Raw genomic sequence first — 13,551 nt, 5'->3', positions numbered from 1 at the left:
GCGCAACACAGACGCTATCTTGCAACAAAATTGTTTTTCCGAAAAGGAATCGACTTTTGTCATCTGAGAATACTGCGCATGTCCAGCAATCATTAGATAATTAAATATGGGTTCAACCGCGATGATCTTTGAAGCCGCCTGTATGACATATCAGGAGCAACCCACGAAACGTGCTTCTGTATCGTACAGTGCGATAGAGAGCGTGCTGATACACGTGCCTGTAGAAAATCACCCACAATCTCTTTTGTGTGTTGGTCATATTGCCAGTTTAGTACAACGCTTTCTTCAAACTTCGACCATCTCTTTTATCACAGACAGCGCAGTGTTTTTACATTTATCGCGATGGTTTTTCTCTCTCTCTTCAGGCGGATATTAAAACCCCTTCTGCTCTGCTCTGTTTCGAAGCAGCATGACTTCGAAGAGCTACAAGTTACAGACAATAAAACCAGGATTTTACCGGGTTTTAACTAGAGCTTCATTTCACCTTCCGTACAGGAACTTAGTCAAAAAGAAAAAACTGGTTCCGAACATGCCTGTTTTCACACACAGCTCAGTGGATATCTTTTGAATCTTGTACTATCCTTATGTCCTCTAGCTCGACCTGTGACCTCCAAAGAATGGCGCCAAACCGGACCAAGTAGTCAACGAAAAAAAGGAAATCGAAATTTAGAGGTCGCAACCGCTGTCATTAGATGGCTCTGCGTGGCCACAGCTTTAGCAAGCGCCGTTTTGAACAGTCAGCGGAGACCCAAAACCAGCCAGCGTCTTTCTGCTTTTAGCTTTTGCTTTGCGACGATTTCTGTCGTCACTTTCTACTTCTGTATGGCGATCAAATAGGGATCGCCTTCATATGGTGATACCAATGATGCTCCCATGTTCGTGAGTTTTCGCAACGTTGTGAAAACCAGCCAAAGTAAAACCACTTCGTGCGCCCGTCGCCTGCGTTATTACTGCCACGAGACGCGAAGGCAAGTAGCTCATCGCATGCATGTAAGAAGGCCCGGGATGAACTGGGGATGCTGCTCAACCCAATCCTGTCGTCGCGTCGCTCAAGGTGAGCCAAGAGCACAGCTGTTCAACACGCCAATGTAGGAAAACAAACCTACGACGCCGAGGAGACGTAAAACATAGAAGCCGATGGAAAGTAAACACGGCAAAAAAATGTGTGAAGTTCTTTTTCATTTATTTTATTTCTATTGGTTGGCCCGACCGGTTCGCAGCTGCCAAAAAAATGTGGCGGAATGTCATACACCTGCACATTCGCGAAAGAAGGAAATGAAAAAAACAAGGCAAATTGGGAAGCAGGGACAGCGGAAAAGGGGAGACAAGATTTTGCTTCTCCTGCAAAAGGAATGACAGGGAACGTAAAACGGGAACAGGGAAGCAAAGGTAGTCGGAGACAAGAACGGCAGCACTCGATGCCAGCTCCTAACACCAGCAGGGGGCGCTGACAGACGGAACAACAGTCGCAGTCCGCAACGGAGGCAATATGCAGACATGGCGGCAGAAGCATTCGGCGCTCCGACAAAGCTCCATGGGAAAGAGAAAACAATGTGAGACGCGACACAGCGAGAAGTGAGATCAAAATACTAGAAAATAAACCGAAGTAGTTGCGTCAAGGCGGTCAGGACGAGAGCGATTTCTGCAATGGCGGGGCGGAGAAAAAAAAAGGGAGGGGGGGGTGGGGGTCTTTTATTCTAACGCTGCAGTCCTCGTCCCAACTGGACCGTAGCTGCAGTTCGCCTTTCTACAGGTGTTTCCTCGTGCACCAAACCACCAGCGTTCGACAGTGACGGAGGTTGCACGCGCCCAGACACACACGTACGCATGTGCATCGAAGTGCGCCAGCTTGAAGAGAACGGCGTAAGATGGGTCGCGCACGCTGCTGATGGCATAATCGAAAGAAGCACAACGCGAGCGTGACCGTGCTCCAGAACTGGGCGACGAATTCGAAGCGCTCCGACGCCCTCTCTTACTGATGCCGCCCGGGTCATACTTTAGCGACTTACAAAGGGGACGTGGCCGGCTCATGCTCGGGCTCTTAGCAGCGCCAGTAGTCGTACATGGGCCGGTGAAGCTGCAAGAAGGTGGGACGAGCGTTGTTAAGTCGTCAAATGGGGGCAACGGACTGCGCCTCCATCGTCAACGATGCGCGGGTCGAGCAAAGGGGCCAAAAGGAAAGAGTACTGTTTTGACAAAGGGGAAAGTGAAATCGGACAGAAGAAAGATTGAAAGGGGTGGGGGGCGACAGTTTCGGTTTGGTTTAGTTTATGGGGGTGTAACGACCCAAAGCGACTCAGGCTACGAGGGACGCCGTATTGAAAGGCTCCTGAAATTTTGACCACCTGGGGTTCTTTAACGTGCACTGACATCTCACAGTACATGAGCCTCTATAGAATTTTGCCTCCATCGAAATTCGACCTCCGCGGCCGGGGTCGAACCTGCGTCTTTCGGGTCAGTAACCGAGTGCCATAAGCACTGAGCCACCGCGGCGGCTGGGGGCGACAGTTTTCAGAAGCGGGTTCGCTGCCCTAAAGCTCCCTCGATCGGACCTCGGTAGTGGTTTCGCGAGCAGATGTTCACTTGTCCCGAGCACATGGACTTCTTGCTTCCCTCCAAGCGGCACTAAAGACTTCCGGGGAGAAAAGAGGAGTAACAGGAAAGTGAAGGAAGGTATTTATATTCAGGACGTGTACCTCGATCGAGCCCACATCTAATGATTTTTATTCCGGAAACTCGCGTCTCCCAGTTGCCCAGTGCGGAGAACTCACTTTTTTTTCTTTGGTTTAGTGGAACATCAGCAAGAGATGTTTGTAGAGAAAAAAGCAAGAAATGATTAGCTGTTCGTTGTTAGTAATCCTCACAGAACTTAGTGATAACAGGTGATTAGAAACAACAAATGCTGAAATAATTCAAAAGACGTAAATAATCATATTAAACGCCAAATTAAATACAAAATTTCTATAAAACCGTGTCTGTCATTTCACTAGGACGCATGCCGACGGGTCTCGATTCTTTTTATAGAACTTCCAGATTCGCAAAGATTATGCTTTTAGGGGCTGTATTTCGTCTATTTATTTTCAATCTGTAGCAAGTGTGACCGTGCGCGTTGCTATAAGAATGTGCGCCATGTCAGCTAGGCATTCTGCAGTGAGGCTGAACGTTTCAGACACCTAGATTTAACATCGATCTTCTGGTGCTTCGAGAGGAAAAAAAATTAACTTGAGCACGTTGATTTGACTGTTGCTGCAGCTACCCGTGGTACAGCAGTGGAACGGGGAGTCCACCTCTTTGGACTCATCTACTATCTGTTGCTGCAGCTAAGTAGCTTATATTTCGTTCTACTCCTATTGTCTACAAGAATATTCAGGTTTTAAATACACGAAACCACTTGCTCCCATTGCGAGAGTTTCGTGGTTTTGTACGTGTGCAGGGATGGTATAAACAAGCAGAAAAACCTCAGATCCAGTGACTCCGACGGGAATTATCTTCTTTCGCTATTTGCGGAAAGTTTGCGAGGTTTCCTCTCGTTCCTTTCTTGGCAGGAAAATAGGAGAAACCAGTAGCCGCAGGAGGTTTATACATCATCATCATCAGCTTGACCTCGCCCATTGCAGGACAAAAGCCTCTCCCATATCTCTTCCTTTAACCCTGTCCTGCGCAAGATGTGGCCACCCTATTCCAGTGAACTCCCTAATACTGTAGCGACTCGAAGACAAAGACAAGGCGCGATCGCCGCGCGCTGACGAGGACGTTGCTAGGGGCGGACCTGCCTGCATTTGTGCTCTTGCTTCCACTTGTGCTTGCTGCAGTCCTCAACGTCAAGCCGTGACAATATCATCCGCCCACCTAACTTCGTCCCAGCTCCTGCTACGGTTGCCCTCTCTTGAAATCCACCACTTACCCTTAACGACCATTGGTTACATGTCCTGGCCAAGCCCGTTTCTGCCTCTTGATTTCTACTAGCATGTCATCAACACGCATTTGTTCCCTCACCCACTCTGCCCTCTTCCTATCTCTTAACGTCACACCTATCATTTTTCTTTTCATAGCTAACGGAGGCTGCGTAGGCGATTCTTTTCGAGATTCTAAAAAATTAAGGGCCACTCTTCAGTGAATGAACTATACTTGTTTCCTTTCTTGGGGTCGTTTCACCAACAGCGCGTATTCAAAGTTCGAAATAAGAACGGCCGTATTTGAGGGTCTTCAAAGTCACGACAGTAGGCGCGGAGAAAAATAAAGCGAGACGCAACTGTTCGGTGCAATTCAAACCCTCACAAAGCAGTAGCTGCTTCATCTCAAGCAAATAAAATGCAGCGAGACAAATCGCAGAGAACAACAGGTGGCCAGGTGAACCTTAAAATGGATGTCTCCGAGTGCTCTTCCTCTGTGTGGGACGAGATATTCTTGGTGGACCTCTTCGCATTATTTTTTTTTGTTTCTCCTAGGCATTTTCTTTTCTCTTTTACTATTGCTTTCTCATTCGTTTATTTCTCCTGCTATTTTTATCTCGCGATGGACGATGGACATCGAAATTTCAATGTGAAAAGACAGAAGCACTCTTCTCGTCGTCTATGAATGCGCCGCCTGCTTGCCAAGGCATGGTCCCATCTCCAGCATCGACAGCACGGTTATTTCTGGGCCGAAGCTGTTTTTCCCGTAATCAAGAAGTACAGACTCTCGATTCCACGTGGCCGAAAGAAAAGGAGCTAACGTTTTCTCTTCGGCTCAAACATAAAAGTTCACTCTTGTTCACTCCCAGGCCGCCCGCTCTATTCCCCCACGAAATTTATAATATGTCTTGCGAGTACGGCCTTAGTGAGTGTACTGAATATTAAGAAAGCAGTGCAAAAGGCTGTTTGAAAAAAAATATAGCGGAAAGCAGGAAGAGAGAACCAGTCTGGCACCATTTTTCATGAAGGACATTGGTTAAAAAGCGTGCCTTGTGGTTGTTGGGTTGTTTATGTTAGCACGCGTGTGTTCTTCCTGTTTATTGCTGCTTCTGAATAGCTTGAACTTTGTTTCCAGGGTCAGCAGCGCAGTGTCCAGAGATGATACACGCGATGAGGCGCCGTGGGCTAGTAGGCGCTGGATCAATAACCACTGTTTGTTTCTTGGGTGATGACCTCCTATTCGTGGACCACGAGGGTTATTGACACTTAGTGCATATGCATAGAGAGCGAAGCCGTATTATTTTTTGTACATGTTTATAAAATGCTATTTTTCACCTACTTATAAGTGGCAGCGAAATTTGGTTACTCTGTCTCAGTCGACATCCTGCAGCCTCGTGTTTCACAACGAGATTGTAATTTTTATTGACGTGTGCACTCTACGGCTTATAGATATATTTTTTTTATTCGAAGCATCTCCGTCTCAAAGCCAATGTATTAATGCGCTATTGCAAACAAATCATGTACCTACACAAAAACAGTTTACATGATTGTCACTGATTGATTTTATTTGTTATCGTTGAAACCTACGTGTAACGCCATATTTAAATACACGCTAGCCTCAGGCTTCTCCTTAGTTTCAGCAATGCCGTACTTATATTCCAGTATTACCGTCGAGATGCCCCGCATGGCTCAAAGCCATTACCAGCGTTCACGCGCCATTAGCGGTTTCTGGAAGGTTGCACAGAATTAATTGACTGCCCGCCACTATTTCGATGCGAAGTTCCCGTTGGCGTGGCAGCCAGAGAATAATCACAGATATTGGGAAAATCGTTCATTAATAGATTCTGGGCTCAAGCGGGGGCAAATGCCGCACGTGAGCTCTCATTTCCGCGGGCTCAGCCACAAGGGCGTTCCTCACTGACGTTCTTCGATCTTCACTTCGTAACTTTTTTTTACAAACTTGATGGTTTGAGTAGATCGGCATTTATTTTCATGTCCTTGTCTGATCGGTCCTTTCTTTTATAATACGTGTGTGTAATGATGATGAAAGCACTGTAATTGCAACTAATAATAAAAGTCGGTCTCCCTTTCCGGTAGTCCATTGGACATTGCAGCCGCTCTAGCCCTTTCGGTCAGCTCCTGCTGAACTTTCGGCTTGGGGCTGGACAGCATTTCCTCCCACCGCTAAAACGTCGGTCCTTTTATCCTTTGAATTTACATTGTTGTTTTGGCAGGCCCATATCATGTGCAATGGGTGCGCCTTTATACCACAATGTGCGCATTGTGGCTTATAGGCTTCTAGGTAGATTGCGTGAGTCTTTTAAGGCGAAAGTCTTTAATGGGTCATGCTCGCGTCCGTACGCCCGTCCGTTACGCTCTTCAACTCGATAATAATAAAGCTTTGTGCATGATGGGATTCCAACCGCCATCCTTCTGTTTCGCAGCCGAGTGTGCTAATGACTACGCTACTTCCTGCCAACGCATATGTAGTTCTTGTCTAGGACGCCGGAGAGTGTTTGCGGAAAGGCGTCAAATCAGACGGATGCCTCCAAATGCCCTTTAGTGTCTCCAGCATTTGAGATTCAAAAACACTTGTGTACTTAATTAACATCTTTAGCACACATCAGTGACACCAGCAGCAATACCGCGCTAAAGGCTTTCGCCTCACCGCATTTTAGGTCAACAAAGTGTCCTCCTGAATTTTTTGGGCTTGAGTATGTGTTTGCATTCTCAATGTTGTTTCTTGTTCCTTGTCTAGTTCTTTCATTAAGTTGCGCGTATTCGCTTCTGTATGCCCTATAGCAGGATTTCTGAGTATGCGGTTAGCATGTTTGAGTACTTGTGCTCCTCTGCTTGTTGAGGTGCCCGGGGTACGAGTGCTTGGGCTGCGGCGTGTGCGCCTTCGTTCCCTTCTATAGACTAAAGCGCTGGTGTCCATGTGAGTTTTGCTTGCTTTGCGGCTTCCTTTGTGACCTTCAGAATCCTAATGGCTACCTGCCCTATCCAACCCCGAATGTAGTTTATTCACGCTTGTTGCGAATCCGTGATTACTTTCGCTCTTTTCTGAGTGGTTGTTTCGAGTACAATGGCAGCCTACTACGCTTGGATTGTACTATGCATCTTATTGATGCGCTATTTCTGCAACCTCAAAAATATGTGCGCAATCTCAGCGCTTTGTTTTGTTCTTCTGAAGCAGAAACAGAGTTTAGCCTCCTGGGCGCACGAAGAAGTGAAAATAAAACATTTTATACAAGTTGGGGTTGTGAGCAGCTAAACATGTGAATAAGGGCAGCACAAAGAGGTACTTGAGCATAAATGGCGACTTACGTTATTAAAATTTCAGGAATAGCTATGCTTATAAAGTAACAAAAAATTTCATGATAAAAGTTCGTCTTATTTCATGTTCTTCAGCGCCTTTTCTCAATTTGAACGCGCGATTTCATTCGTGCCGAAAACCTGTATTGTTTACTCAAGAAAATGCAACGAAAAGGCAGTCACAAAACGTTGCCAGAGACGTCCTTAACAAAATAACAACAGATTATGGCACTCACTAAACAGATACAATACGAACGCAGACATCAACTAGCCGAACTAGCCGAAAACATTGCGAAATGATAAAGCCCTACAGTATCCGTTTAAACAACATATTAAATGTCTGGGCCATCCCACACACCAAATTGAAAGCTCAAATCGTCTGTGTCTCGCAACGGCTCTATGTACTTGTCGACGCTAGAAGACTACCGGAAGAGCTTGTAGCTGTGTTCATTACTCAACAGGGAACTGAACTAATGGGTGATTCATTTCCCCGCTTCGGGTCTCCCCGTCTTCTGTCGTTGCTTTCTTTCACTCTTAATTTCTTATTCTTTCCTAATAAACAGGTCGTATTGCGACAGGCACGTGTCGCTCAAACATTCCCTTCCTTTCCGTGCCAGAAAAGCGGCGTTGTGACAACTGAACTAACGTTTTTTAATAACTTTTATTAACGAATTTATTAATAATAACCCACTGATGAACACCAGAAGTTTTTTAAAAAATCCTCTTTGCTCCTTGGTTTCTTGACTGTTGGCTTTCGTCATTTATGTCATAACGAGCCCCTCTTTTCTCTTCCCTTGCCTGCGCAATGAATACTAGTTAGGTTATAACTAGGCGGCTGTAGCGAACGTAAAAGTTACTTGAATATTTATTTTTCTCGTATTTTAAACAGTTCGGCTAGCTTATCCTTCAAGAATTGCTGATATGTTATAGAAAAAGTGTTCTGCTTTTCTCATGCCCTGCTACAATTTTTCAACCATTCTTGCTTTGCTGTTTAACTCTGAATGTCTGGTCGTCTCGTATTTTTCACATTCCTCTAGGAGCAACTCATGATTTTCAGGTAGTAGTGATTTTTTATCTTTTTGTGCGAGAGCTTTAAGTCCTGATGGTGAACTTTCACGGCGCGCTGAACGCTTGAAGAACACATAAAGTAAGTCAGAAAGGCTGCGTAGAGAATCACGAAAATTTTCGTTTTTCAAAATTATATTAAAATTTATCAAACTAAGAATTCATAAGTAAGCGAACCACCGAGTGAAGAAACAAGCAGCCAAAAAACGAGCAGTCATGTTTTAGAAATCTATTTAGAGCGCAGAACATCAGTTTATAACACAATAATGTTTATATTATCTCAATATGCATAATGAATGGCCAATATTATGCATGACCACCCAAAAAAATGGGAGCTATGCGTATTTCTGGCAATCCAAACCAAAGGAGAAAAAATTAATGCTAAGTGAATAATGTCACATACTTTCACGTTTATTTTTGCTTTTTAGATGGAGAGCTCAGTAGTCTGCGCCCATTGCCTGCCTGAGCACTGCTCCAGAAATAACAACAGGCTTAGCCGATGGCAAGCCCGGGGAATCTATACCCTCCTCTAAAGCCCGAGATCAGTGTTTGGCGTTGTTTGCGAATGATAACCGAATGATATAACGTTGTTTGCGAATGATATAACCGGCTGCCCTGGAGACCATATTTAATCCACGGTTTGCGCGATCCATTTAGGGAGTTGTGAAAACGCGCAAGGAGCGGTCAGAGCCTTGTTCTGCCATTTCGTAATCAGCCAGGTGTTTTCTCTTTCTATATCGGCGCTCCGAGCTTTCCCGCACTAGATGTCTAACTGTTTTGATTGTTTCTTTGTTCTTTATAAATAAAGGTCGCGAAAATATTTTTTTTAAGGCGGGACAGTTTTATTAGGCTGACACATACCGTCCGGCTCGTTCTAATTTTGATGTCCTTTTGGTCTTTAATTAAGTGCTCATATGCTTTATGAAATTCTGTTCGCACAATTTCCCCTTCGCAGTTTGAAATAGCATCTACTGCATGCCGTTCACACCAGCGGTTCCTGAGCGACGACCCTGCAGTGATCGCGACCACGCGCAAATGCATATTGTGAAGTGTTTGCTTTTGTTGAAGATGAAGTGATGTATTCAAGACCTACGCCGATACGCAGATTTTCAGATACGCAGATACGCAGATATGCAGAGACGCAGATACGCAGATCCGTAGATATGCAGATACGAAGGCTGACCCCGTCTTCTATTATGACCATATTTTCCCGTCCCATGAGAAACATATGCCCGCAAATATTCTAAATGGTCTCCTTTCTGAACACCTACAGAATTTTCCTCTTCATACTGTTATTTCCACTGATACCTCGGGCAGCTGTGAGAAGGCGGCGGTTGGGATAGATTTGCAGAAGCTGGCTTGGAGCTATTCCGTTCGTATCCCAGATTATACTCCTATTTTCTTCGCAGAGATTCTGGTCATTGGTTTGGCTCTTCTCAAACTTCCTATGCATGTAGCACGGGTTCTTATTCTTGCAGACTGCCTTTCAGTTCAAGTCTCTCTCCAAAATTCGGGAAAATTTTTATTGAATCATTCGCTTAGATTTTTTGTTCCGCGCACAGTGCGTGAGATCCGCTTTGCCTGGGTACCTGGGCATTCGGGCGTCTATATTAACGAGGTGGCTGATTTATTGGCAAGGTCAGCTCTCAGCGCTCCTGTAATCTATCCCGTCCCTCACCTCATTCTGTTATAAACTTCACGTTTCCGGCGCTTCCAATACATTTCAGCCAACCTGAGTGATCCATTGCTCAATACCATGGATTTTAACCACTTAAAGTTCCCATGGAATATCCGGTGGTGTAAATCAAGGCTTTGTGAGGTGTCAATGACGCTTCTGCGATGCAGAATTCTTCACTTAAATTTGTACTTATGCCGATGTGGGTTCGCTGCGTCAAACCTTTGTGTATCATGTGGGCAAATTGAAACAATAGATTATTTTCTCCTCTCTTGCCAGCGGTTCGCAGTTCAGAGAAAACAGTACTTGGAGGTACCTCTTTCGAGATTAGGACTCATTCTGTCTCTTTCAGTTATTCTTCCGTTTCGTGCGAGCGTAAAGGGATTCCCGTTAAGCAGTGTCTGCGGCTACCTTCATGACTACATAAGTGCAACTGATCGATTACCTTGTTAGCTGTATACAAAATTTTGTCGCATGTCCAAAAATGCTCGATTCTATTCCTAGTAATTCATATTTCTTTAATTCATTTGACTTTTTTTTAATTTTTATCTTGATTTAGTCTTCTCACGCCTATTTTTTCCCGCGCAAATACCTCATTGGGATTATCTACTGAACCTTGGCCAATACCCCTGCGTGGGCATGTGTCATGCTTACTAAGGAGAAGAAGAGGAAGAAGACCTACGCGGAGGACCCATCACTCATAGACTTGCCTAATTCTTTCATAGTATCGCCCGGCGGTCGACCTGAAAGTATGTCCGAGTTTTATCACTGCGCGAAGCGGAGAAACCACCAAGATATAAATAAATGTGAGCAGGAGATTTAGCGCGTGCACGCAATGTCTTTCCCATCGCACGTGTCACCAGGGCACTCGTTCACATCTAACACCACAAGACCCCTGCAGCAATTAACCCGCTAACCTGCCTATTAGCCGAAGTGAGATAGCAGGATAATGTGCAACTCGACTGTTTATTTATTTTCTTTAAACAATTCGTTCACCACAAAATCACGAATAAAGTATAAACCAGAAAAACAAATTACGTCGGCATATAATAATTTTGTTCACGCGCCGTCATTACCTGCAATGTGAGGTTCACCATCTTTTCTAGCAAAAAAAAAGATTAAAATCATTCTTCTTTTGTTTCTCTTGCTTCTGGCGCCAATTTTTTTCATCTGATAAATTAGCGCCTGTCAAACTAACACTTTCTGCAGACAGCAGTAGGGACGTTGTCGTTTTTTGAATCACTGAGAAAGCACTTCACAGCGCATTAAAATCTTGCAACATTTGTGAAGTCGTATGGTTGCTCCTCCATTCATACCGTGCTCTTTTGCGCCCATGAAATGTCAGTCACTGGCACGTGGCGATAGGGCAGACTGTGACCGGGGCTGTGTCGCGCTGGTGGGAAGAGCCTCGTAAACGACATCAACACGTCAGACAAACTTAATTCGCATAAGCATTTTCCAGCTGGTTTCGTCATAAGGGGCTGATTATTATTCCTTATTTCTCGCCTCCGCGAAATTGAGTTCCAACTCTGAGAATAGAAAATTTTGTTTAATTTGATATTTGCCTTAAGCGTCCTTTAATACCAGAAGATGTGTGCCAGACGTCCTATCCTCCTCTGAACTCAGCGTAATCTCAGGCAATTGATGGGCTCACACAGTGGCAGTGGTAGCAGTCAGATCCATGTGTTATGCATTATTGTGCAACACTCTCTTCACATCCCTGGAAGAGTCAGCTGGGCCTGGCAGACGATTGCGCAAAAAGGTCGTTAAGGAATCCGACCACTAATGACTGCGTACGCATATTTTAACTTTGAGGGCTAATCGCTTAATCCAAGGCGCAGCCTAGGCTCCCTTGCTAGGGAGTTTCAACGGTGCTGGATGGATGGATAGAATAAACTTTAGTGGCCCACGAATAAGGTGACCTTCCTAACCCCCGACACGCAGGTCAGGGGGCGGGTGCCACCGCCTCAGATGCAGGCTGGGAGGTCTTGGGTCCCAGCAGCCTCTTCAGCCAGTTGGACGAGCAGGACCTGGAGCTAAGGGTCCGAGCTGCTCAGCAGGGTCTCCCAGGTGTCTCTACTGTCTATATTCTATGTCCCCCCGGGAGAGTACGGGCATTCCCATATTATGTGGTCGAGAGTCTCTCTAGCGCCACAAAGATTACATTTATCGCTCCTGGCCTCGGGGAGCATGTGGTTCGCCGTAACCAGGTGCGGATGCATATAAGTTTGCAGTCGACTCCACGAGACTGCTTGTCTGTTGTCTAATTTCTGGTCCGGCAGGGGTGCCAAGTCTACGCTCCAGCCTATAATGCTGCGTGATCTCCCCATATTTTATCATGCGCTCGCCGCTCCCTCGGTGATCAAGGGGCCGTGTAGCGGCTCGGCAGTAAAGATCTCGAGCCAGCTCGTGTGCCGCCTCGTTGCCGGGAACGGATTCATGCGCGGAGTCCAAATTATTTGAATTTTGCTATCCAACTTTCTCTGGTCTAGGGTTCTGGCCGCTAAGGTCGAGATCCTTCTCTTGCTAAAATTTTTTATGGCAGTTTTGCTCTCACTGATTATAAACTTCGCTTCCGTTCCAACGCAAGCTAAAGCGATTGCGATTTCCTCAGCAACCTCTATGCTCTGCCCTGGCAAAGTGACAGCTGTCAGGAGATTGCCCCGGCCACTGACGATTGTTGCCACTGTAACCCCCTCCCCACCTCCCGCCGTGTCTACATAGGCCACCTCATGTTCCTTAATTTTGCCGAATTAATTTGTAATGCATCGGCTCGTTTTTGCCTCCTGTGTTTGTTATATTCTGGGTGCATGTTGTTTGGCAGGGGTGAAATCATCAGATTTTGTCTGACTTCCCTATCTACCTCCACCTTTTGCGTGGGACCCCTATCCGGTTTTAATCCAACTTTGGTCAGAATGGCTCTTCCTGTCCTCGTGGTGCTAAGTCTGTCAATTTGAGAGGCTCACACCGCCTCCACCAATTCTGCCCATGTGTTGTGTACCACTATAGCCATCAGTCTTTCTGTGGATGTGCACATGGGCAGACCCAACGCTCTTTTTACGCATTTTCTCATTAGAGACTCAATCTTTCCATTTTCTACCGCTTCCAATTGTAGATACGGCGTTGCGTACCTCACCCCGCTGAAGATATACGCCGGTGCCAGTTTAATCAAGTTTTTTCCTTTAACCCTCGGCCCCTGCTGGTCAAACGCCTAATTAGGGTCAAGGTCTGCACCGCGTGATTCTTCAGCCTTCTAATATTCTCGCCATTATGTCCGTGTGACCGGAAAATCAGGCCCAAGATCTTGATTTGCTGGAACGGTGCTGGAAAAATTATGCGTAATGTTGATGACACGAATGCACCCAGAAGGGAAGCGGTGATTTCAAAAATCAGTTTTCGGTACTAGCTTCATTGCGATCAGAGCAGTGCAAAGCTATGACTAATATACAGCTTTCTGAAGGAATGATCCACGCCAAACATATAGTATAGGGAGGTGCGAACTATGAAAGCGCCATGTAAGTGAGTAGTACATGAGACCTAGTAACTAAAGCCACTCACGTTTCCTCAACATGTCCTGACAATCATGCCCAGTGTTCATGCGTG

Source organism: Amblyomma americanum, chromosome 6 (genome assembly GCF_052857255.1).
Source record: "Amblyomma americanum isolate KBUSLIRL-KWMA chromosome 6, ASM5285725v1, whole genome shotgun sequence".
NCBI classification, from domain to species: domain Eukaryota; kingdom Metazoa; phylum Arthropoda; class Arachnida; order Ixodida; family Ixodidae; genus Amblyomma; species Amblyomma americanum.
The sequence above is the reverse complement of the archived record's forward strand: the minus strand, read 5'-3'. Positions refer to the sequence as shown.